The 23,674-nt window shown below is 37.1% G+C and overlaps 1 protein-coding gene and 1 pseudogene across 5 annotated transcripts in view; one reads left to right on the top strand and one right to left on the bottom strand.

Annotated features, from left to right (window-relative positions):
• LOC125613634 (helicase ARIP4-like) overlaps window positions 1–23,674 on the top strand; it is a 143,481-nt gene that overhangs the window by 88,240 nt on the left and 31,567 nt on the right. The gene's annotated exons all lie outside the window — the stretch shown is intronic.
• The window catches only part of LOC107143083, a 21,797-nt pseudogene continuing 13,582 nt past the window's right edge, over window positions 15,460–23,674 (bottom strand).

The following is a 23,674-nucleotide window of genomic DNA, read 5'->3' as shown; positions in this document are numbered from 1 at the left end:
CTCCCTCCCTCCCTCTCTCTCTCTTCAAAAAAAAAAAATTACTGGACAACAGACCAAAGCACAAACTAGAAACTACAGACTTAAAGAAATTATTGTTGCCTGATGTGGTGGCACACACCTGTAATCCCAGTGACTCGGGAGGCTGAGGCAGAGGAGGATCAAAGGCTCCAAGTCAGCCTCAGCAACTTAGTGAGGCCCTAAGGAACTTAGTGAGACCCTGTCTCAAAACAAATGAAAATGGTAAGGAATGTGTCTCAGTGATAAAGTGCCCCTAGGTTTAATCCCTAGTATTTACCCTACCCACCCCCCCTAAAAAAACCTAAAGCAAACAAACAAAAATTCATATTGTTTATTCTAAGAATTATTGCTAAAGGGTTTTATTTGCAAACTTAGTTCCTCAGTTTTTTACCAGAAGATTGATGAAGTGTCAGATTGGGGGGTTCAGTTCTTTAACTAGTAAGAGACTTAAAACTTTTTCATAATAAAAAATATGACATAGAAATCAGAATTCACATACATTGTTAAGATAAAATAAGATCTTTTAAAATACATTTTAGAGTAAGGTTTGATTGCTTTGGATGGTACTTGGTCATTTCCAAAGGGAAGAGGACATTTTTCTGTTGGCATTTTTTTTTTTTTTTTTTAAGGATCCATACCCACACTCCATGGAAAAGTTTGAGGGACCCTGGTTTAAATTAACCCCAACATCTGGACATAGACTAGCTTGATGGGCACCTTTTTTTTTTTTTTTAAGAGTATGAAGTTCTTTTTAATTTTATTCTTGTCTGTTTTACATATCAGGGTCCTAGGATTCTGGAATTGTAGTTAAATATATGGTATGTTCAGTCTCCTGTGTAGAACCTGCTTCATAGCCCAAAACACTAGCCTCCCAGTAAATTTTGGCCTGAGGCCAAATCCTTACATCTTGGACTACTGAGTTAGGAAAATTAGTCTCCTTTTCAACTCCTGGGTTTCTGATTCTCCTGCAGGAAGCTTGCTTTTTCTGTGACCCCCTTCTGTTTGTTCTCTTTGCTTGCAATTTGAAAAATCAAGGTAACTGCCCTGGAGTGGGGATAAATTTGGTTGTTTAAGAATCAGGAAGTTAGAAAGGCCATTGTGGCTGGAATGTAGAGTTAGTTGCAAAGCTAAGGGCAAAGTACCCTAGGATAAAATAATAAAGGGGCCTGAGGATGTAAGGCCAGTGGTGGGGTTAGAGATATGCCTGAATCCCTGGTTTTCTTTTCTTTCTTTTTTTGTTACTGGGGATTGAATTTAGGGGTGCTTTAGCCACTGAGTTACATCTCTAGACCTTTTTATTTTTTATCTTGAGTCAGAATCTCACTAAAATGCTTAGGGCCTTGCTAAGTTGCTGAGTTTGATCTCAAATTAGTGATCCTCCTGCCTCAGCCTCCCAAGTTCCTGGGATTACAGGCATATGCCACCGTGCCAGACTTATTTGCTTTTTTCCTAACAGATGCTATTTCAGACTCTCACTTGAGTTTGGGGCATATCAGTAAATAGCAACTGTCTGCAGGAAAAGTCATGCTGTCTGAGTAGTTAGAAGCAGAAAAAGTATAAGGAATCCCAAGTTTTAGCTAAGACCAGAGTTATATAACTCTGATCTTAGTTAAAAGATCAGAGTTTTATAAATTTTTTTTATAAAAAATTGCACACAGGAAGAGTAGTTTCAGCAATCTAATGGATCTGCTTTCTGTCATTAGTGTTTAGTTTGTATTTTCTAGAATTTTTATATAAATTTGGAATCACATAGTGTGTTTTTCCTTTCTTTCTCTTGCTGGCAGTCTGGCTTCTTTTACTCAGGGTAATTATTTTGAGATTGATTTATGTGTTCTTTTGTTCTGGATAGAGACAGGGAAAGATGGACATGATTTTAGGAACAAAAGTGGATTAGCAGAGAAAATGGCTGTGAATAGGAGAGCACTCAGGCTGTGAGTAAATGCATTAAGACTGGCAAATGGCAGGCATTAATATCTCTCATATATATATATATATATATATATATATATATATATATATACCTATCTTTCTCCTCCACTTTTATTTATTTATTTTTAAAATTTATTTATTTATTTTAATTAGGTATATATGACAACAGAATGCATTTTGACTCATTGTTCACAATTACAGCACAACTTTTCCATTCTCTGATTGTACCCAATGTAATGTCGTACCATATGTGGAGTCATACTTGTATCTAGCGTAACAATGTCCATCTCATTCCACCATATTTCCTACCCCCTCCTCTTTGCCCAAAGTTCCTCTGTTTTTCCCATCCCCCCACCTCCCCATTATGGATCAGCATTTACTTATCAGAGAGAACATTAGGCCTTTGGTTTTTGGGGATTGCCTTGCTTTGCTTAGCATGATATTCTCCAACTCCTTCCATTTACCTGCAGCTGCAATATTTTAATCTCTTTTAATGCTGAGTAATATTCCATTGTGTATATATACCACTGTTTATTTATGGATTTATTTATTGAAGGGCATGTAGCCTGCTTCTGCAGTTTAGCTATTGTGAATTGAGCTGGTAAAATCATTGATGTGGCTGCATTACTATAGTATGCTGATTTTAAGTCCTTTGGGGTATAGACCAAGGAGTGGGATAACTGGGTCAAATGGTGGTTCCATTCCAAGTTTTCTAAGGAATCCCCATACTGCTTTCCAGGTGGTTGCAGCAATTTGCAGTCCCACCAGCAATGTATGAGTGTATGTTTTCCTCCACATCCTCACCAACACTTATTGTTGTTTGTATTCTTGATAACCACCATTCTGACTGGTGTGAGATGAAATCTTAGTTTTGATTTTCATTTATTAATTGCTACAGTTGTTGAACATTTTTCATATATTTGTTGATCAACCGTATAGATTCTTCTGAGAAGTCTCTGTTCAGTTCCTTAGCCCATTTCCTGATTGGGTTATTTTTTTTGTGTGTGTGTTAAGTTTTTTAAGTTCTTTATATATCCTGGAGATTAGTGTTCTGACGTGAGTGTGGCAAAAATTTGCTCCCAAAATGTAGGCTCTCTCATTATCTCTTTGATCGTTTCTTTTGCTGAGAAGCTTTCCAGTTTGAATCCATCCCATTTATTAATTGTTGATTTTATTTCTTGCGCTTTAGGAGTCTTGTTAAGGAAGTCGGGCCTAATTTGACTTGATGAAGATTTGGGCCTACTTTTTCCCTCTGTTAGGCTTGGGGTCTCTGGTCTAATTCCAACTTTGAGTTGAGTTTTGTGCATGGTGAGAGATAGGGGTTTAATTTCATTTTGCTGCATATGGATTTCCAGTTTTTCCAGCACCATTTGTTGAAGAGGCTATTTTTATCCAATGTATGTTTTTGGCTCCTTTGTCTAGAATGAGATAACTATATTTATTTGGGTTTGTCTCTGATCTTCTTTTTTTATGTATTTATTTTTTAGTTGTAGATGGACATAATACCTTTATTTTATTTTTATGGGGTGCTGAAGATCGAACCCAGTGCCTCACATATGCTAGGTGAGTGCTCTACCTCTGAGCCACAACCCCAGCCCCTTTGTGTCTTCTTTTCTGTACCATTGGTCTATATGTCTATTTTGGTGCCAATACCATGCCCTTTTTGTTACTATAGCTTTGAAGTATAGTTTAAGACCTGGTATTGTGATGCCTACTGCTTTACTCTTACTAAGGATTGCTTTGGCTATTCTGGGTTTCTTAGTTTTCCAAATTAATTTCATGATTGCCTTTTCTGTTTCTATAAGGAATGTTGTTGGGATTTTTATTGGAATTGCACTGAGTCTGTATAGCACTTTGGGTAGTATGGCTATTAAAAAATATATATATATATATATATTTAGTTGCCAATGGATTTTTAACTTTATTTATTCATATGTGGTGCTGAGGATCGAACCCAGGGCCTCACATATGCTAGGCAAGTGCTCTACCACTGAGCCACAACCCCAGCCCCAGTATGGCCATTTTGACTATATTAATTTTGCCTATCTAACATATGCTAGGCAAGCGCTCTACCTCTAGAAGATCTTTCCATCTTTCAAGGTCTTCTTTAATTTCTTTCTTTAGTGTTCTGTAGTTTTCATTGTAGAGGTCTTTCACCTCTTTTGTTAAGTTGTTGCCAAGTATTATATTTTTTTGAGGCTATTGTGAATGGGGTAGTTTTCCTAATTTCTCTTTCAGAGGGTTAATACTGATATATAGAATTGCATTTGATTTATGTGTACTGAATTTATATCCTGCTACTTTGCCAAATTCATTTATTAAATCTAGAAGTTTTCTCGTGGAGTTTTTCTAAGTATAGAATAATGTCATCAGTGAATAATGATAGTTTGAGTTCTTCTTTTCCTATTTGCATTCCTTTAATTTATTTTGTCTAATTGCTCTGGCTAGAGTTTCAAGAACTATTTTGAATAGAAGTGGTGAAAGAGGTCATCCTTGTCTTGTTCCAGTTTTTAGAGGGAATGCTTTCAGTTTTTCTCTTTAGATTGATGTTGGTCTTGGGTTTAGCATAGATAGCTTTTACAATGTTGAGGTATGTTCCTACCATTCCTAGTTTCTCTAGTGTTTTAAACATGAAAGGGTGCTGTATTTTGTCAAATGCTTTTTCTGCATCAATTGATATAATTATATGATTCTTATCTTTAAGTCTATTGATGTGATGAATTATATTTGATTTCTGTATGTTGAATCATCCTTGCATCCCTGGAATGAACCTACTTGATCATGGTGCACTATTTTTCTCCATTATATTTTAGCTGGAGAAAGTTTGCATTTTGTTCTGAACTTATTTATTTTTATAGTACTGGGGATTGAACCCAGGTACACTCTATCACTGAGCTACATCCCCAGTCCTTTTTATTTTTATTTTTTGAGATAGGTTTTTGCTAAGTTTCTGAGGCTGGCCTCAAACTCATAATTCTCCTGCCTCAGCCTCCTAAGCCACTGGGATTATAGGCATGTTTTACCCTGCCTGGCTTTATTCTCAATTTTGCTGACTACTAGCATTCCTTAAATTATAGATTGCAGTCAGATCTTTTCATTGCTGAGTAGTATTCTTCTGTATGGATATCCCCAATTTGTCTATCCATTCTGTTTTGTTATTGTTGTTGTTTTTTTTCTGAGGTGGGCATCAATTTCTCTATTTTTCTATTACAAATAAAGCCACCAGAAACATTCATGTACAAGCCCTTGTGCTTTCGTTTGGTTTAGATAATAGATCTGTCATCTCTATTAGCTATGTAAATCATAGGGAAAAATGGAATACTGGAGAGTTCACTTTAAATGAACCATTACCATTCAGTGAATTTTATCTCTCTGTGAATCTAAGTAATTACTGTCTAGCCCACAAACCACTCTAACACTGTCAGAGTAGATTTTGTCAAATGTATTAGTTGAAATAAACTTCCTTTTAGAAAGGTACCTAATATTCTGTTAGGCTTCAGTTGCTTAAAAAGCCTATGAAGACCAGGCATGGTGACCCACGTCTGTAATCCCAGTGGTTGGGGAGGCTGAGGCAGGAAGATCATAAGTTCAAAGCCAGCCTCAGCTGTAAGGCACTAAGCAACTCATTGAGATCCTGTCTGTAAATAAAATATAAATTATGAAGGACTGGGGATGTGGCTCAGTGGTTTAGTGCCTCTGGGTTCAACCCCAAGTACGAAAAAAAAAAAAAGAGCCCAGGAAGTATCGGTCTTTAAAATATTGCCAGTTTTCAAAACAAGCTGAACAGATCAGGAGAGCCATGTATACACAATGTGTAAGAATAACAGGGAAAAGGAATGTATTCATTAGTCATTCAGTAGTGCTTATTGTTAGGCATTGTCCTTGTTAGGCATATCATGGGCATTGGGAATATAGAGGTGACCAACAATGCCTCTCATCATGAGATTCTGATTTTAGCAGCTAAAGATAGATGATAAGTACGTATATAAGCAATATGTCAAAAAGTGTTAAGTGGCTGGGCACGGTGGTACATACATGCCTGTAATCCCAGCAACTCGGGAGCCTGAGGCAGGAGGATTTGACATTCAAAGCCAGCCTCAGCAATTTATTGAGGCCTTAAGCAACTTAATGAGACCTTCTTCCAAAATAAAAAGTAAATAAAGGCTGGGGATGTGGCTCACTCATACTGCTTTAAGCCAAGTTAAGTGCACCTTGGGTTCAATCTCAGTGAAAAAAAAGAAAAGTGTTAAGTACTATGAAGAAAGGGGGACTAAATAAATCTATGTAAAATATGGGTGTAGGTGGCACCATTTTATGTAGTGTTTCAAGAAAAATCTCACTTGATTAGGTAATTTTTGTGTTGAGATCTAAAGAAAGTAAGGGGACTAATCAGGAGACTGGAGAAAGAGCATTCTAGGTAGGTGGGATAAAAAGAACCATTGAAGGGTTTGAGCAGAAGAGTGACATGGTCTGACACTGGATTTGTTTGTTTGTTTATTTGTTTATTCTGACTTCAGATTAAGAAGATCCCTCTGGTTGACAGGTAGAAAACAGGCTCCAAGGGAGTTTAGGGCAAAAGCAGTAGACCAGTTAGGAAGATACTGCAATAATTCTTGTGAAGGCATTGGTGGCTTTGTGGAGGTAAAAGCAGTTGAATTCTGGATATATTTTGAAGATAGACCTAATAGGATTTGATGATCTAATAAATGTAGGCCATGTGAAAGTAATTAAGATGAATTCCAACGGTTTTGGACTGAAAAACTAGAAAATGCCATTTTCTGAGCTTGGGAAGATTGGGGAAAGTGTCACAGATGGAGGATAGACTTGGAGTTTGATATTGGATGCATGTTAAATTTAATGTGTCTGTGCATCTGTGATGTTAGATGACCAGAAAGCAGTTAGACTGTGGAGTTGAAGTTGAGATGAGACCTCTGGATTGAAGAGAAAAACATGGGATGTACATGTATTTAAATCATAGGATAGGATGAGATGATTTGAGGAGTAAGAAAAGTTAAAGAGAATGCTTGGGGAGTAAGCACTGGGTACATCAATATTTAGAGGTGGAGAGGATTGAAGATGTTCTAGGAATGAAGACTGAGAAGAAATGGCCGCTGAGGTAGAGAGAGAATAAAGAGAAAAGTACTGTGGAAATCTATTTCAAGAAGGAGGGGAGTGACCAGATGCCATGGTTAGTGTCTGTAATCTGTAAAGCGCCCCCGTTTCGGTCCCCAGGATTGTCAACAACAAAGAGGAAGAAGTAATCAATTGTGTTAAAGGCTGTCTGCCAATGGGCCCAGTGGTATAAATACTTAGAATTGATTGTTGGAGTTGTCATTGTGAAGGTCCTTAGTGCCCTTGATGAGCAGTTTCAGGGTAGTGATCAGGGCTCAAACAAGAACAGGTGGATAGGAATTGAATACCCTCCAGAATAGTCAGCTCTTGAAAAATTTTGTTATACAGGCAGACAGAAAACAGGTAGTAGTGAGAGGAGATTTACAATCAATGAAAGGTGTATTTTAAACTTTTAGTGGTTTTATCCTTTTAACCTAACGACAATGAGAATTATCAGCAAGGGAGAAGGGAGGAAGAACTGATAATGTAGGAGAGATTGATGGTCATTTGTACTGCTTAAGCCAAGCTGTGACTGTGGCCTTGGAAAGCCTTTGACTCAGGACATTAATGTGTAGTAGGAGAGGGGAAGGGCAAGGCAGCTGCCCTTATCTAAACTTTGATGATCTTGGCATGACCTTGATGAGTCTTTAGATTCCCTTACATAAGATGAAAACTTTGGAACCTGAACCATAGATCTGTTGTTCTTTTCTTGGGGATAAATATAGGGAAGGATGAGCATGTTTTTAGGAATAAAAGGGACTACCAGAGACAAGGGCTGTGACTATAAGCTTAGAAGAGCAGTCAGGCTTGACTGAATGCCCTAAGACAGACAAATGGAAAGCATTAATAGCTCCTCATTAGCCAGGTGGTACATGCTTGTAATCTCAGCTACAGAGGAGGTGGAGGCAGGAAGATTGAAAATTTGAGGGCAACCTGGACCACCTAGTGAGATCCTGTCTCAAAAAGTAAAAAGGGCTAAGGATGGCTGGAGGTGGTGCTACAGTACACCTGTAATCCCAGTGACTTCAGAGGCTGAGGCAGGAGGATCTCAAATTCAAGGTCAGCCTCAGCTTGAGCTAGTGAGACTCTGTCTTAAAAAAACAAAAAAAGAGTGAGAAGAAGAGCTAGAGCGAGAGGTAGGTCAGTGGTCAAGAACTACTGGGTTCAATCGCCAGTACCGCAAAACGAAATAAGACAAAAAAAAACCCCACCCCCCTTTGCATTTCATGCATTTCAGCTAGTCTGGTTCCAGCATTTTATTCTCAATTTATTTTTTTCCCATTTTTTAATCTGTGAATTGTAGTTTTGGGATTCTTTGTTATATATTTGTACATATACACAATATAACAATAAAATTTGGCCGTTCACATTTCCTAGTGTTTTTCCTTTCCCTCCCTCTCTCCCCCTGCTCCCTTTCTTCTACTCTCCTGATCTTCCTTCAGTTTTCATGAGATCTCCCCCTACATTTCTTTGCCTTTTTCCTTTCTGGTTTCCACATATAAGAGAAAATATATGACCTTTGACTTCCTGAGTTTGGCTTATTTTACTTAGCGTAATGATCTCAAATTCCCTCTGTCATTCCCTTCTGAAAGTCTACAAATGACATAAAGAAAGAATTTTGTTCTTCTGTCTGGCTGAATAAAACTTCATTGTGCATATATATCACATTTTCTTTCTCCATTCATCCATTGACTGATACTTAGTCTGGTTTCATAGTTTGTGAATTGTGCTGCTATAAACATAAGTATGCTTATATTGCTAATGATACTGACTTTAATTCTTTTTTTTTTTAATATTTATTTTTTAGTTTTAGGTAGACACAATATCTTTATTTTATATTTATGTGGTGCTGAGGTTCGAACCCAGGGCCTCATGCATGCTAGGCGAGCACTCTACCACTGAGACACAATCCCAGCCTGACTTTAATTCAGGTAAATACCAAGAAATGGTATAGCTAGGTCATATTGTGTTTTCATTCCTAGTCTTTTGAGGAACCTTCATACTGATTTTTCCATAGCGGTTTTACTGATTTATAATTCCACCAGCAGTACAAAGCTTTACTTTTTCTCTACATCCTCTCTAGCGTTTATTATTGTTCATATTCTTGATGACTGCCATTCTAACTGGAGTGAGTTGAAATCTCAGTGTAGTTTTGATTTACATTTCCCTAATTACTAACAGTGTTGTACGTTTTTTTGGCCAGTTTTATTTCTTCTTTGGAGAAATGTCTGTTTAGTTCATTTGCCAATTGATTGCATTCTTTGTTTTTTTGGTGTTAAGTTTTTTGAGTTCTTTATATATTGTGGCTATTAATCCTGTCAGAAGAGTAGCTGGCAAAAAAATTTCCTCCTGTTCTGCAGTTTTCTTTTTGGGGGGTTGGGGGAGTGGGGAGAGTACCAGGGATTGAACCAGAGGTACTTAACTACTGAGCCACATCCCCAATCCTTTTTATTTTGATATTGGGTCTTGCTAAGTTGCTTAGGGATTTCTAAGTTGCTGAGGCTGGCTTTGAACTTGCTATCCTTCTGCCTTAGCCTCCTGAGTCACTGGGATTATAGGCATGCACCACTGCACCCGACCTGTAGGTTCTCTCTTCATGTTCTTAATTGTTTCCTTTGCTGTGCAGAAGCTTTTTAAGTTGATGCTATCCCATTTATTAACTCTTGGCATTATTTCCTGAGCTTTAGCAGTCCTATTGAGAAAGTTGTTGTTTGTGCCTATATGCTGGAGTATTGACCCTATATTTTCTTTTAGGAGTTGCATAATTTCTGATGTGATTCCTAGGTTTTTGATCCTTTTTGAGTTGACTTTTTGCAGGGTTGGATATAAGGATCTAGTTTTATTTTTCTACATATGAATAACCAGTTTTCCCAACACCATAAAAAGGCTCCCCCCACCCATTTTTTGGCACCTTTGTCAAGGATCAGATGATTATATATATGGGTAATTTTGTCTTTTTGTATTCTATTTTGTACCATTAGTTTGTGTGTTTTTATGCCAGTATTATGCAGATTTTGTTACTAGAGCTTTGTATTGTAATTTAAAGTCAGATTGGGTTTATCAAGATATTGGGATGCAAAAAAAAAATAATAAAAAAAAAAAAGATATTGGGATGCTTCCAGTGTTCCTCTTTTGGCTTAGAATTTTTTGGCTAATTTTCCTATGTACATATATGAATACACCATAGTGAATCTCACTATCATGTATGTCCGCAAGAATGGGGTCCAAATTAGAATAAATATATGTTTGTATAATTTTATTAAAATGGATTCTACTGTCATATATAACTAAAAAGAAAAATAAAAAAACAATAAAAAATAATTGCTTTGACTGTTTTGTGTTTTTTATTCTTCCAAATGAATTTTAGGACTGGTTTTTCTAGTTCAGTGAGTAATGTTATTTGTATTTTAGTGGGGATTGCATTAAACCTGTATATTGCTTTTGGTAGTATGGCCATTTTAACAATAGTAATTCTGCCTATTCAAGAACATTGTGAGGTCTTTAGTCAGTAGCATTCTTTAAATTATAGATTCAAGTCAGATCTTTTCATTCTGCATTTGTTGTTTCTTCTCCCATTCACTAGAAAATTGAATAATCTTTTTCTGAGAAAACCTGACTATCTATTGTTGATTTTTTTTTTTTAGAACAGGGAAGTCGGAGTTTATGGTAACCTCCCTGTTTGAAATGAAGCAGTGCCAATTTTGATACCAGTTCCTGTTTTCCCTTTCTGTGTTCCAGACACAAAGGGGCAGAATGTTTAGATGCCCAGTCTTCTGGGGCAATAAGATTGTTTTGCAAACCTGTGTCAGAAAAGCAGGCCAGGCACTGACCCATTTGTTCACAGTAACTTTATAGGACTTTTAACACTTATCTATCTATCTATCTATCTATCTATCTATCTATCTATCTATCTATCAATCAATCATTCTGGAGATTGAACTCAGGGGTACTTGACCACTGAGCCATATCCCCAGCCCTGTTTTGTATTTTATTTAGAGACAGGGTCTCATTGAGTTGCTTAGTGCCTTTATTTTGCTGAGCCTGGCTTTCAGTTTGCTATCCTCCTCCTGTCTTGGTCTACAGCTGCTGGAATTACAGGCGTGTGCCACCACACCCAGCTGACACTCTTTTCTAACAGTTAGGGGTAGGGAGGGAGGAACTTCTGATTGTGAGTTTCGTTTGTATTTCTCTGATTATTTAAGATGTTGAGACCTTTTTCTTCTTCTCATTTCTTGGTTTGTAGGAATTCCTTATATGTAGGTGTTAGTCACATACATGTTGTAAATACCCACTCCTTTTTATATCATTTATTTTTCATCCTTTCTCTCTTATTTATTTATTTATTTATTTATTGGTACTGGGGATTGAACCCAGGGTTTCTTTATCACTTAGCTCTTTTATTAATTTTTATTTTGAGGCAGAGTCTAGTTAAATTGCTGAGGTTCTCTCTTAAGTTGTTGAGGCTGGCTTCAGACTTGGGATCCATCTGCCTCCTCCTCCCAAGTTGCTGGTATTACTGATGTGTTCTTATGCTCCTCTATTTTCTTTCTTTCTTTTTTAAAGAGAGAGTGTGAGAGAGAGAGAGGGAGAGAGAGATAATTTTTTAATATTTATTTTTTAGTTTTCGGTGGACACAACATCTTTGTTTGTATGTGGTGCTGAGGATCAAACCCGGGCCGCACGCATGCCAAGCGAGCGCGCTACCGCTTGAGCCACATCCCCAGCCCTTGATGTATTTTCTGATCTATTTAACTCGATGAAATAAATTTATATTTTCTTTCCCTTATATATGTTTTGTGTCTGTGTGTGTGCCTTGATTAAAAAATCTTTGTCATGAAGATATTCTGATGTTATTTTCTAGAAGCTGTCTATTTTTTTTTTTTTAAAGAACAGGGAAGCCACTTTCATAATTAGGTCTGTGATCCATCTGGAGTTTATTTTGTATGATGTGAGCATCAAGTTTTATCCTTCTGCCTCCATTATGTTTATCTCATTGATCTAGAACCCTGCATTGCATTTTGTTGTGCCCTATATTGTAAACCAAGGCACTGTGTAAGTTAATCTATCTCTGATCTATTTTGTTCCCATATAGATTTCAAGGAAATGGGAGTAGAGGAATATGATGACTTAGAGCATGGATTGGGAGCCATATCAGCTACTGGGGTTCAGATTCTATCTTTATTATTTACACCTTTTTTGTGTGTGTATATGTGGTACCAGGGATTGAACCCAGGGGTGTTTTAACAATCTAGCCATATTCCCAGATCTTTTTATGTTTTTATTTTGAGACAGGGCTTCACTTGTTGCTTTTGTCATCACTAAGTTGCTAAAGCTGGCTTTGAATTTGTCATCCTTCTGCTTCAGCCTCCTGAACCATTGGGATTACAGGCATGAACCACAACACCCAGCCTATTTACAGCTTTGTGAGGCAGGTTTTCTGATCTGTAACATGGGAATAATTACAGCATGATTTTCTTATTAAGGCTTTTTTGATGACTGAATGATTTGGTATTGTAATGTGTATGAATCTAAATAAAAGAGGGGTAACAAGCATTGCTGGTAGGCTGGAACCGAGCTAGTGACTATAGCAGTGGTTGGATAACCTTGGACCTGACTGGGGATGAAATGGGTCTGTCTCTAGGTCTGGGACTGCAGCTATTCACAGTTTTCAGGCCTGCCTTGACTTTATAATTACCCACCAAATCTTACTTAATGGAAGATCTTTAAGTGTTTCTGAAGTGTCTTCCAAATTTTTCAAGTTGTCTTTGATCCAATTCAGAATGCAGAAGCAGGATGTGTTTGTTTGGAATTTGTATTTGCTTTATTAAATTTGATGTATTTTGAATATATCTGTTTTTTATCTCCCCTTGTTCTGGATATTAAACCCAGGGTGCTTAACCACTGAACCACACACCCCTAGCTCATTTTTAGTTTTGAGACAGGATCTTGCTAAGTTGCTCAGGGCCTCGCTAAGTTGCTCAAGGCTAGCTTTGAATGTATGATCCTCCTGACTTAGCATTTTGAATCCTGGGGTTACAGGAATGTGCCACTGTGTCCAACACGAATACATCTAGTTTTGAATGTAGTTTCTTTTTTAAAATTTTTTTAGTGTTTATTTTTTAGTTGTAGTTGAACACAATACCTTTATTTTATTTATTTATTTTTAGGTGGTGAGTCACAACCCCAGCCCAATGTAGTTTCTTATACAGTATAATGAGAGACTGCAGCAGCTAGTAGACATTTTAGCTTAGGCACTGTGCCAACATTGGGCACATTCTTGGAATAAAAAGGAAAGAAGCCTAGATAAGGGTTTCTAAAGGACTAACCGTTAAGATGAAACCTGAAAGAGCATGAATTATAGTCATTAAAATCTAACATTTAGCTAGGCCTTATGGCCCATATCTGTAATTTCAGGTATCAGGGAGACTAAAACAGGAGATTTGCAAGTTTGACAATAGCCTTGGCAATTTAGTGAGAACCTGTCTTAAAATAAAACAAAATAATATAAAAGGGCTGGGGATATAGCCCAGTAGTAGAACATCCCTGGGTTCAGTCCCCAGTGCCACAAACAAGCAAACAAACAAATAAGCAGCTCACATCTGACTTAGATAAAGAGTGGGGAAAGATGAACATAAATATCAACAAAGCCCCAGAGATTCTAGAGACCTTTGTGCTCTTGAGGCTGGAGAGCACTAAGGAGGCCAGAGATGTGGGGAGGTAGTTGGAGAGAAGTCTTGGTGGTCAGAAATAGACAGGATGTGAACAATGTGAAATGGCCTTAAACATTTTAAGATTTTATCCTTTTCTTTCTTTTCTTTTTTGGGGGGTGTGTTTATGTGGTTGAATTTTTGGGGTGTGTGTTTGTAATGTGTATTTTTTGTGTGTGTGTGTGTGTGGTATTTTGGATTAAACCTGGTGCCTGGTACTTGCTAGGCATGTGCTCTACCACTGAGTTAGATCCCTAGCCCTTTAAATTTATTTTTTAAATTTTGAAACAGTTTCTCATCTAGTTTCTTAGGCTAGCCTTAAATTTGCTATCCTCCTCTTTCAATCTCCTGTGTAACTAGGACTATGTGTTTGCCACCCTACCCAGTGGGAGGGATAGTTTTAAAGTGTGTGTGATTGAATGATTATACTAGGGATTGAACCCAAGGGTACTCTACCACTGAATTACACCCCTAGTCCTTTTTATTTTTTAATTTTGAGATAGGATTTCCATAAGTTGCCCTTGAACTTGCGATCCTCCCACCTCAGCCCATTGAAAACTCTTCTAATTTATTATATATTTTAAAAAGTCAGTTTTTTTTCTTTATTTAATACATTCTAGTGTATCTAGTAGCAGTAGTAAATAAACACTTTGAAAAACAGGCAGGTATCCCCCTATATCTGGAAGAAAATTAAGTCAAAGTATTCTGCACAGTAGAAAAGAAACTACTACTGATGTCCTTGGTTAGACAGTTCATGGACTGGGAAATTTCTAAAGCCATTTCCAAAAAAATCAATGGCAACGGGTTGGGACACAGCTACTTCAAAGGGTAAAATGTCTATATCTATACTGGTTTTTATTAACAGGATTAAGTTGCACCTGTAGAACATGACATTCTTATCTTTAGCCTTAGAGGAAAAGAGAAAGTCTTCTCTGTTTGTACCAGTTTGAAATATTTCTGAAATAAGGCTCCCTTGAAATGGATTACTACAGTACTCATTCCCAGGAGAGAGTTCATACCTATAGTAAAAAGACAAATACAGGATTTCATGATTACTTTTTTTGGGGGGGGGGTTGATTTGATTAATTGCATAAAAATGAGGGACAAATACTCACAAGCATTATGTGTTTGACAAAACATATCAGAATGTAACATATAAAATGTCCTTGAAGATACTGACCACCAGGCGTATAAATTCAAGGTAAGCCTGCATCAGCTTGGTTCGGTTTGCTTCTTCAGTACTCCACTTGGAGCTCTTCCTTACTGTGCTTAGAGCTTGGACCTTTGACCTAATGCAAACGAACTTCTGAAAGACAAGGCATTCTGATAAAATAGCTCCCTCAGCCTTCAGTTGAGGCATTTTATTTTTGATTTAAAAGAATAGATTGGTCTTGGTCAGCCTAGGAGAGGAAGCATCACTCAGGTGAAAATATCTAGGGGAACTTTAAATACCTAGCTACTTTTTTATGCATTTAAATTAGGTTGACTTCAGCAGTTTTTAGAATTCTGTGCAGTTATCCAGTCGCTCAAGTTTTGGTTCTCTTTTGCACAGCTGCATTTGGAGATAACTCTATATGATGATTAGAAAAACAGAAACACTTATACCTGGGATTTATATTCTTCCAAGTAATCTTTTTTAAAATTAATTAATTAATTATAATTAGGTATATATGACAGCAGAATGCATTTTGATTTATATTATACACAGTTGCAGCTCAACTTTACATTCCAAGTAATCTTTTAATCTTGTTAGTAAAGGCAGTCCACAGATGGTACCTGTACATTTGTCAACTGACAGAATGCTGAAGAGATGATGCAGATGTGTAGAGTGGTTTGGTCAGATAAAGGTGAACAGTCCCATTACACGGGGGCTTCTAGGCCCCACCACTTATCCTTACACATTTGAACATAGTAGTCAATCAGATGAACTACACTGTTAAATTGCTTAAGCTTGGGCTTGTCAATTATGATAGAATCCAATCTGAATTTCCATCTTGGTACTCAGTTCAGATTAGTTGGTCCAGCTGATGTTTTAACAGATATTAGGTAGTCTAAATGCAAACTATCTCTAGTCCAGAAAGTTTCTTCTGGCACCTCATTTAATTTCTCTTTGGCTTCATTAACAGTCATAGTTCCCCAGTACCATCCTGTTTGACCCAGCTGGTGCAGGGCCTTCACCATGTGTGCTGCCTCAGAGGATGGTTCCTTGGCTGACTCAGCGGTCCCCCACTGAGAAGCCCTGGGTTCATTACCCAGTACTACAGAAATACTTTGACCTCCTACTTATTTCTTAGTTGTTGTGGGGCCTTAATGAAGTTTGTGTTATGGATTATTTATATGGTAATTCTGCACCTGTGACACCATTTAAAGTGGATTTCTGGGAGGGAGAATGGTTGTAATGTGGAACTTTACCTGCCTAAACCCCAGAGAGAAGGGCCACAATCTCCCAAGTCTGCAAACCAGCTTGTTCTCTTAATTCTTTAAAAAGTCTCCTCTTTGGGGATGCAGAGGTCTGTAAAGGCCTCCTCCCCTCAGCTCCCAGGCTTACCTGAAGTTCTTTCTGGACCACCTTGAGAGAGGCTGCCAGCTAGAATCTCTGAGAAGGGCAGAAACCCAAGCACAGATTGATGATTGACATTGGTGGCCCTTTTACCAGCTCCAACCCTAGTTATATAACATCCAGAACTATTTTATTCCTCATAGTGCTTAATAGCAGTTGGAGGAAACACTAGCCCTTTAGTGATTCTGAAGTTTCCATGAATGGTATGTGTCAGTCTTTAGTTCTGTTTTTATTTTTCCAATGTTTGGGTCACTTACTTTGGGAAATACACTAGAAAACCTTCCTTAGTCCCTGTCTTTCTGTTTAGATCCCTGAACCATTCCTTTCTAAAAATCTGAAAGAGCTCGGTGTGGTGGCACATGCCTGAAATGCCTGTGGAGGCTCAGGCAGGAGGGTCACAAGTTCCATGCCAGCCTGGGTAACTTAGTGAGACCCTGTCCCAAGATAAAATAAAAATGACTGAGAATCTGTGCTTGTCTAGTGCTTGTGAGGCCCTGGGTTCATTACTCAGTCTTGGAGTTGGGGATGGGGGCACAAGGTGGGAATGGGAGAGGAAAGGGGACTCATGGAGGGAAAATTGCTAAGGGAGCTTTTGAATAAAGACTGGCTATCCTATTGTCACTTGAGTCCTTTGGTAGAGCTTTTGCAAGCTAGTCTCAGGTCAGCTTGTTCAGCTTGTTCTTTTTTTGGTTGCCATTATGATATTGCCTATGTATTTTTTAAAATTCTAAATGTACATGATAGCAGAATGCATTTCGATTCATTGTACACAAATGGAGCATAACTTTTCATTTTTCTGGTTGTACATGATAGATTCACACATGTACAGGTGATGCCTGTCTCATTCCACCATCTTTCCTATCCCCATGCCTTCTCCACTCCCCTCACTTTCCTCTGTCCAGTTCAAAATTCCACCATTCTCCACCTCTCCCCCACTTATCAGAGAATACACTTGGCCTTTGTTTTTTTGGGATTGGCTTACTTCACTTAGCATGATATTCTCCAATTTCATCCATTTACCTGCAAATTCCATAATTTTATTCTCTTTTAATGCTGGGTAATATTCTGTTGTGTATATATACCACAGTTTCTTTGTCCATTCATCCATTGAAGGGCATCTAGTTCTGTAGGTTAGCTATTGTGAATTGAGCTGCTATAAACATTGATGAGGTTGCATCGCTGTAGTATGCTGATTTTAAGTCCTTTGGTTATAGATCAAGGAGTGGGATACCTAGGTCAAATGGTGGTTCCATTCCCAGTTTTCCAAGGAATCTCTATACTGCTTTTCAGAGTGGTTGCACCAATTTGCAGTCCCACCAGTAATGTGTGAGTGTACCTTTTCCTCCACATCCTTGCCAACACTTACTGTTGCTTATATTCTTGATAACTGTCATTCTGACTGGAGTGAGATGAAATCTTAGAGTAGTTTTGATTTGCATTTATCTGATTACTAGAGATGTTGAACATTTTTTTCATATATTTGTTGATTGATTGTATATCCTCTTCTGAGAAGTGTCTGTTCAGTTCCTTAGCCCATTTATTGATTGGGCTATTTTATTATTTTTTTAATATTTATTTTTTAGATGTAGTTGGGCACAATGCCTTTATTTTATGTATTTATTTTTATGTGGTGCTCAGGATCGAACCTAGGACCTCACATGTTCTAGGCGAGTGCTGTACTGCTGAACCACAACCCCAGCCCCATGGGTTATTTGGTTTTTTGGTGTTAAGTTTTTTGAGTTCTTTATATGCTCTATCTGATGTTCATGTGATAAAGATTTTCTCCCATTCTGTAGGCTCTCCCTTCACATTATTTATTGTTTCCTTTGCTGCAAATAAGCTTTTTAGTTTGAATTCATCCCATTTATTGATTCTTGATTTTATATTTTGCACTTTAGGTATCATGTTAAGGAAGTCAGTACCTAATCTGACTTGATGGGCCTGCTTTCTCTTCTATTAGGTGCAGGGTCTTTTGTCTAATTCCTAAGTCCGTGATCCACTTTGAGTTGAGTTTTGTGTGTGGTGAGAGATAAGGGTTTAATTTCATTTTGCTGCATATGGATTTCCAGTTTTCCCAGTACCATTTGTTGAAGAGTCTATCTTTTCTCCAGTGTATGTTTTTGGTTCCTTTGTCTAGTATGAGATGACTGTATTTATGGGGGTTTGTCTCTGTATCTTCTATTCTGTACCATTGGTCTACATCTCTATTTTGGTGCCAATACCATGCCATTTTTATTACTATAGTTCTGTAGTATAGTTTAAGATCTGGTATTGAGAGGCCTCTTGCTTTACTCTTCTTGCTAAGGATTGCTTTGGCTATTCTGGGTCTCTTATTTTTCCAAATTAATTTCATGATTGCCTTTTCTATTTCTGTAAGGAATGTTTTTGGGATTTTCATTGGAATTGCATTGAATCTGTATAGCACTTTGGGTAGTATGGCATTTTGACTATATTAATTCTTCCTATCCAAGAACATGAGCCGTCTTTCCATCTTCTGAGGTCTTCTTCAGTTTTTTTTCTTTAGTATTCTGTAGTTTTCATTGTAGAGGTCTTTTACCTCTTTTGTTAAGTTGTTGCCAAGTATTATATTTTTTTGAGTCTATTGTGAATGCGGTAGTTTTCCTAATTTCTCTTTCAGAGGGCTAATCACTGATGTATAGAATTGCATTTGGGTTGGGGATGTGGCTCAAGTGGTAGCGCGCTCGCCTGGCATGCATGTGGCCCGGGTTCGATCCTCAGCACCACATACAAACAAAGATGTTGTGTCCGCTGAAAACTAAAAAATAAATATTTAAAAAAAAATAGAATTGTGTTTGATTTACGGGTATTGATTTTTATATCCTGCTACTTTGCCAAATTCATTTATTAAATCTAGAAGTTTTCTGGTGGAGTTTTTTGGATTCTCTAAGTATAGAATAAAGTCATCAGTGAATAATGATAGTTTGAGTTCTTCTTTTCCTATTTGCATTCCTTTAATTTCTTTTGTCTAATTGCTCTGGCTAGAGTTTCAAGGACTGTATGGAACAAAAGTGGTAAAGAGGTCATCCTTGTCTTGTTCCAGTTTTTAGAGGGAATGCTTCCAATATTTCTCTGCTGAGAATAATGCTGACCTTGGGCTTAGCATAGATAGCTTTTACATTGTTGAGGTATGTTCCTATATCCCTAGTTTCTCTAGTGTCTTGAATATATATGAAAGGGTGCTGTATTTTGTCAAATGCTTTTTTGCACATTCTTATTCTTGAATGAACTGTAGCTATTCCAAGAAGAACTTGGTTTTCCACATTGTTCCCTGGGATGTGGAGTTTACCTTTCATAATGTGTGATGATGGCTAGTTATGGGGTTGTTTCTGGAATTCCAGGGGATGGAGGGAATGGGGAATATTAAGATGAATATATGCTTTAGCATTCTTGTTTTGGCATTAAGGATTTGGGGTAGAGAGAGACAAAATCAGTGGATTTTTTTTCTCGTATCTGGTGGAATAATGAAGTTGGGTGATTGAAGAAAGTGGGGGAGTACTTCAAGAGTCATTTAAAGTTTGTGAAGTAGGGATATAAAATCAATACACATAAATTTTGACATCAATTTTGGTTATATGAGAAAGTGGCATTTTTTCATATTTTTAAGTGTTTTTTTATTATATTCTGGATACACTAGCTGTTCAATAAATAACATAGTGGCTGGGGATATAGCTCAGTTGGTAGAGTGCTTGCCTTGCATGCAGAAGACTCTGGGTTCAATCCCCAGCTACACACACACACACACACAAAAGTAACATCTAGTCAATAGATTATCTTATTTATTTATTTATTTATTTTTGAGAGAGAGAGAGAGAGAGAGAGAGAATTTTTAAAATATTTATTTTCTAATCTTCGCCGGACACAACATCTTTTTTTGTATGTGGTGCTGAGGATCGAACCCGGACCGCACACATGCCAGGTGAGCACGCTACTGCTTGAGCCACATCCCCAGCTCCAATAGATTATCTTTTAACTTTGTTCACGATGTTCTTTGTTGTAAAAAATCTATAATTTTGTAGTTAATTAAAGCAGTCTTTCCAATTGATAGTCATTTTTTTTTCATGAGTGATAAAGTAAAAGGACATAGGACATTATTTTTTAAATTAAATTTAACATTTTTTGAGGTACTAGAGATTAAAACTTGGGTTTTAATCAAAACTCAGTTTTATAAAACCCAAGTTTTAATTTACCACTAAGCTATACCCCCAGCTCTTTTTTTTTTTTTTTTGAGACATGGTCTTGGTAATTTGCCCAGGCTGGCCTCAAACTTGTGATCCTCTGCCTCAGCCTCCTGAGTAGCTGAAATTACAGGTGTGCACCAACAATGTCTGGTTTAGAAGAAATTGGAATTTAGTTTTCATTGGTGTCTTTGGCTTCAATTTGGATATAAAAATTTTGACTTAGTGAATTTTTTCTAAATATTACAAAGCCTATAAAACTTTAGTTGAATTAGGGATATGTTTTATGTATTTTCATAAGTCATTAGGTTACTCAAAATTAAACTAGAATCCTTCAAGGTATCAGACTTAGTCTTTCTTTTTTCTACATTTGGCTCAAAAGTTCCTTTTTGTCTTTAGTTTACTGAGAATTTGGTACCTAGTGCTTGTGGTTACAAAGGTAACTGAAAAAATCTTCATGATTACCGAGCATAATCAAAATTAAAATCTCTGCCATACAGGGATAGAATTTCAGATAGGCTGAAAGATGTGTAGTTATGTTTAGAAATGATTTTTTGAAAAACTGTTTTAGCTTCTGTTAAAGAAGTAACTGTTAATTCGTAATGATTTTGCCCCTGAGGGGATATTGGCAAAGTTCGGAGACATTTTTGGTTATCACATTTGGGAAGGTGCTTCTAAAATCTAGTGGATAGGGGCCAGGAATGTTTTCATATATCTTACAGTACACAGGATAGACTATATCAAAGCATTATTTAGCCTACTATGTCAGGTGCTGAGGTTGAGAAACCCTGTGCAGCCCTGGTATCTTTTTTTTTTTTAAAGGATCTGAAGCTGGGTCCAGTGGATAGTGGCACACACCTGTAATCCTAGTGCTTGGTAATCTGACTTGTTAGGCTGAGGCAGGAGGATCGTAAATTTAAGATCAACTTTGGCAATTTAGCAAGACCCCTTGTCAGATTTAGAGAGAGGGATTGATTATATCGCCTAGTGACAATGTTGCAATTTTTACTTTGTGTAAGAGTACTCTATGATGATCCCATGAAAAAGAAATCAAGTAATGTATGCATTTCTCTGAATTGTATTCCTGTTATTGGGCAACACATGAATATATTTTGGTGCCTCTGTAAAGAATCAATTGACCATAAGTATGTGATCTGATTTTGTATTCCACTGGTTTTTGTCTATCCTTATGCAAACCATAATTTTTGTAGTTTGAACCTAAGTAGTCTAAGGATCCTAGTTTTTTTTTTTTTTTTTTTTTTTTTAGGATCCTAGTTTTGATACAGAGGAGTGAACTCAGGTGCACTCTACCACCGAACTACATCTTTAGCCCCTTTTAAAATTTTTTTATTCTGATACCAGGTCTTGCAAAGTTTGCCCAGACTGATTTTAAACTTGGAATCCTCCTGCCTCAGCAGGGATTATAGGTGCCTCCTATCCCCCTTTGGCTAGGGATTGAACTCAGGTCCTCATGTGTGCTAAACATGCATTTTATCACTGAACTTATACCCAACCCCTCAAATTTGTTTTTCTTTTCCAAAATTATCTGAATTGCCTGGGTTCTCTGCATTTTCATTAAAATTTTAGGCTCAACTTGTCAATTTCAGTGAAAAAAACCTTGAGATTTTGATTCGGGTTGTATGGAGTCAGTTCAATTTAGGAAGAATAGGCTTAGTGATATTGAGTCTTCTACGCCATGAACATGGCATATCTGCGTTTATTTAGGTCTTTTAAATTTAGTTTTAGTAATGTTTTGGGTCATTCAGGCTTGTTGGTTTCTCATGACATTGTAGTCATGTGGTGATTAAAGTTGAAATAGCAACAAAGTGGAATCTGCATTGCCTTATGATTTAGTAAGCTACCCATTGTCACTTTCTGTCTCAGTCATTTGGTTATAAAGAGAAGAGTCAAATGATTTGCAGCTATTAAAGAAATCACCTCAGAGGACTAGTTCAGGATGGTTTATTTCTTCTGGCCGAAAATGGAAGTTTAAACCTCAGTTTTCTACAGTGTTATATGATTACTTTATAGTTTCAATAATTTTTTTGTTTTGGGTGGTGCTGGGGATCAAACCCCCTGGCCTCATGCATTCTAGGCAAGCATTCTGCCACTGAATTTTATCCACAGCCTCCTGATATTTCTTTTATTGACTTATGGATAATTTGACTTTTGTATCATACATGCTCTGAATGAGTTCAGTTTGAAATTTGTTGAGGTTTGCTTTATGCTCCATTATGTGGGCAGTTTTGGTTAACTGATACATGAACTGTTGAAAAGAATGTGTTTTCTGTCACTGTTGGGTGAAACATTTAAATATGTCAAGTAACTTGTAATTTTAATTGTTTCTGTTCAGCTTTTCTGTATCTTTACCAATTTTTTTTTTTTTTTAACTCTTGGCTCTTAGTTATTGAAGTAGGTATGCTAGTCTCTCACTATACTTATAAATTTGACTATTTCTCCATTTAGTTTTGTCAGTTTTGATGTATTTTGAAGACAAGTTATTGTGGGCATACAGTTTTGGTATTGCTATTTCTTCCTTTTATAGTGACCCCTTTGTCACTATGAACCATCCCCCTCCTTTTTTTAAAGCTGTAGATGGACACATACTTTGATTTTTTAAATTTACTTTTCTGTGGTGCTGTGAATTGAACCCAGTGCCTCCCACAAACTAGGCAAGTGCACTAGCCCATCAGTTGGTATTTATTAAGTGTTTATACTTTGCTTTTAGCTTTTTGTGTTCTTAATTTGTGTTCCTTGCCAAGAACAGATAGTTGGGTTTTAGATTTTTAATTCAGTCTAGCCATTTTAGTCTTTTATGTGAAACATTTCCTTCATTAATATAGTGCAATTACTGATCTAATGTTGAAATTTATCATCTTATTATTTTTTTCTTTTTTTTTAATATTTATTTTTTAGTTCTTGGCGGACACAACATCTTTGTTTGTATGTGGTGCTGAGGATCCAACCTGGGCCGCACGCATGCCAGGCGAGCGCGCTACCTCTTGAGCCACATCCCCAGCCCTTATTATTTTTTTCCTTTTTTTTTTTTAATGGTGATAGGGATTGAACCTAGGGCCTCACACATGCCGGCTGAGCTATATCCCCAGTCCTGTCTCACGTTTTTTTTTTTTTTTTTTTTTTTTTTTTTTTTT

Source organism: Marmota marmota, unplaced genomic scaffold (genome assembly GCF_001458135.2).
Source record: "Marmota marmota marmota unplaced genomic scaffold, marMar, whole genome shotgun sequence".
Taxonomy (NCBI): domain Eukaryota; kingdom Metazoa; phylum Chordata; class Mammalia; order Rodentia; family Sciuridae; genus Marmota; species Marmota marmota.
This window is presented reverse-complemented; position numbering and strand designations above follow the sequence as displayed.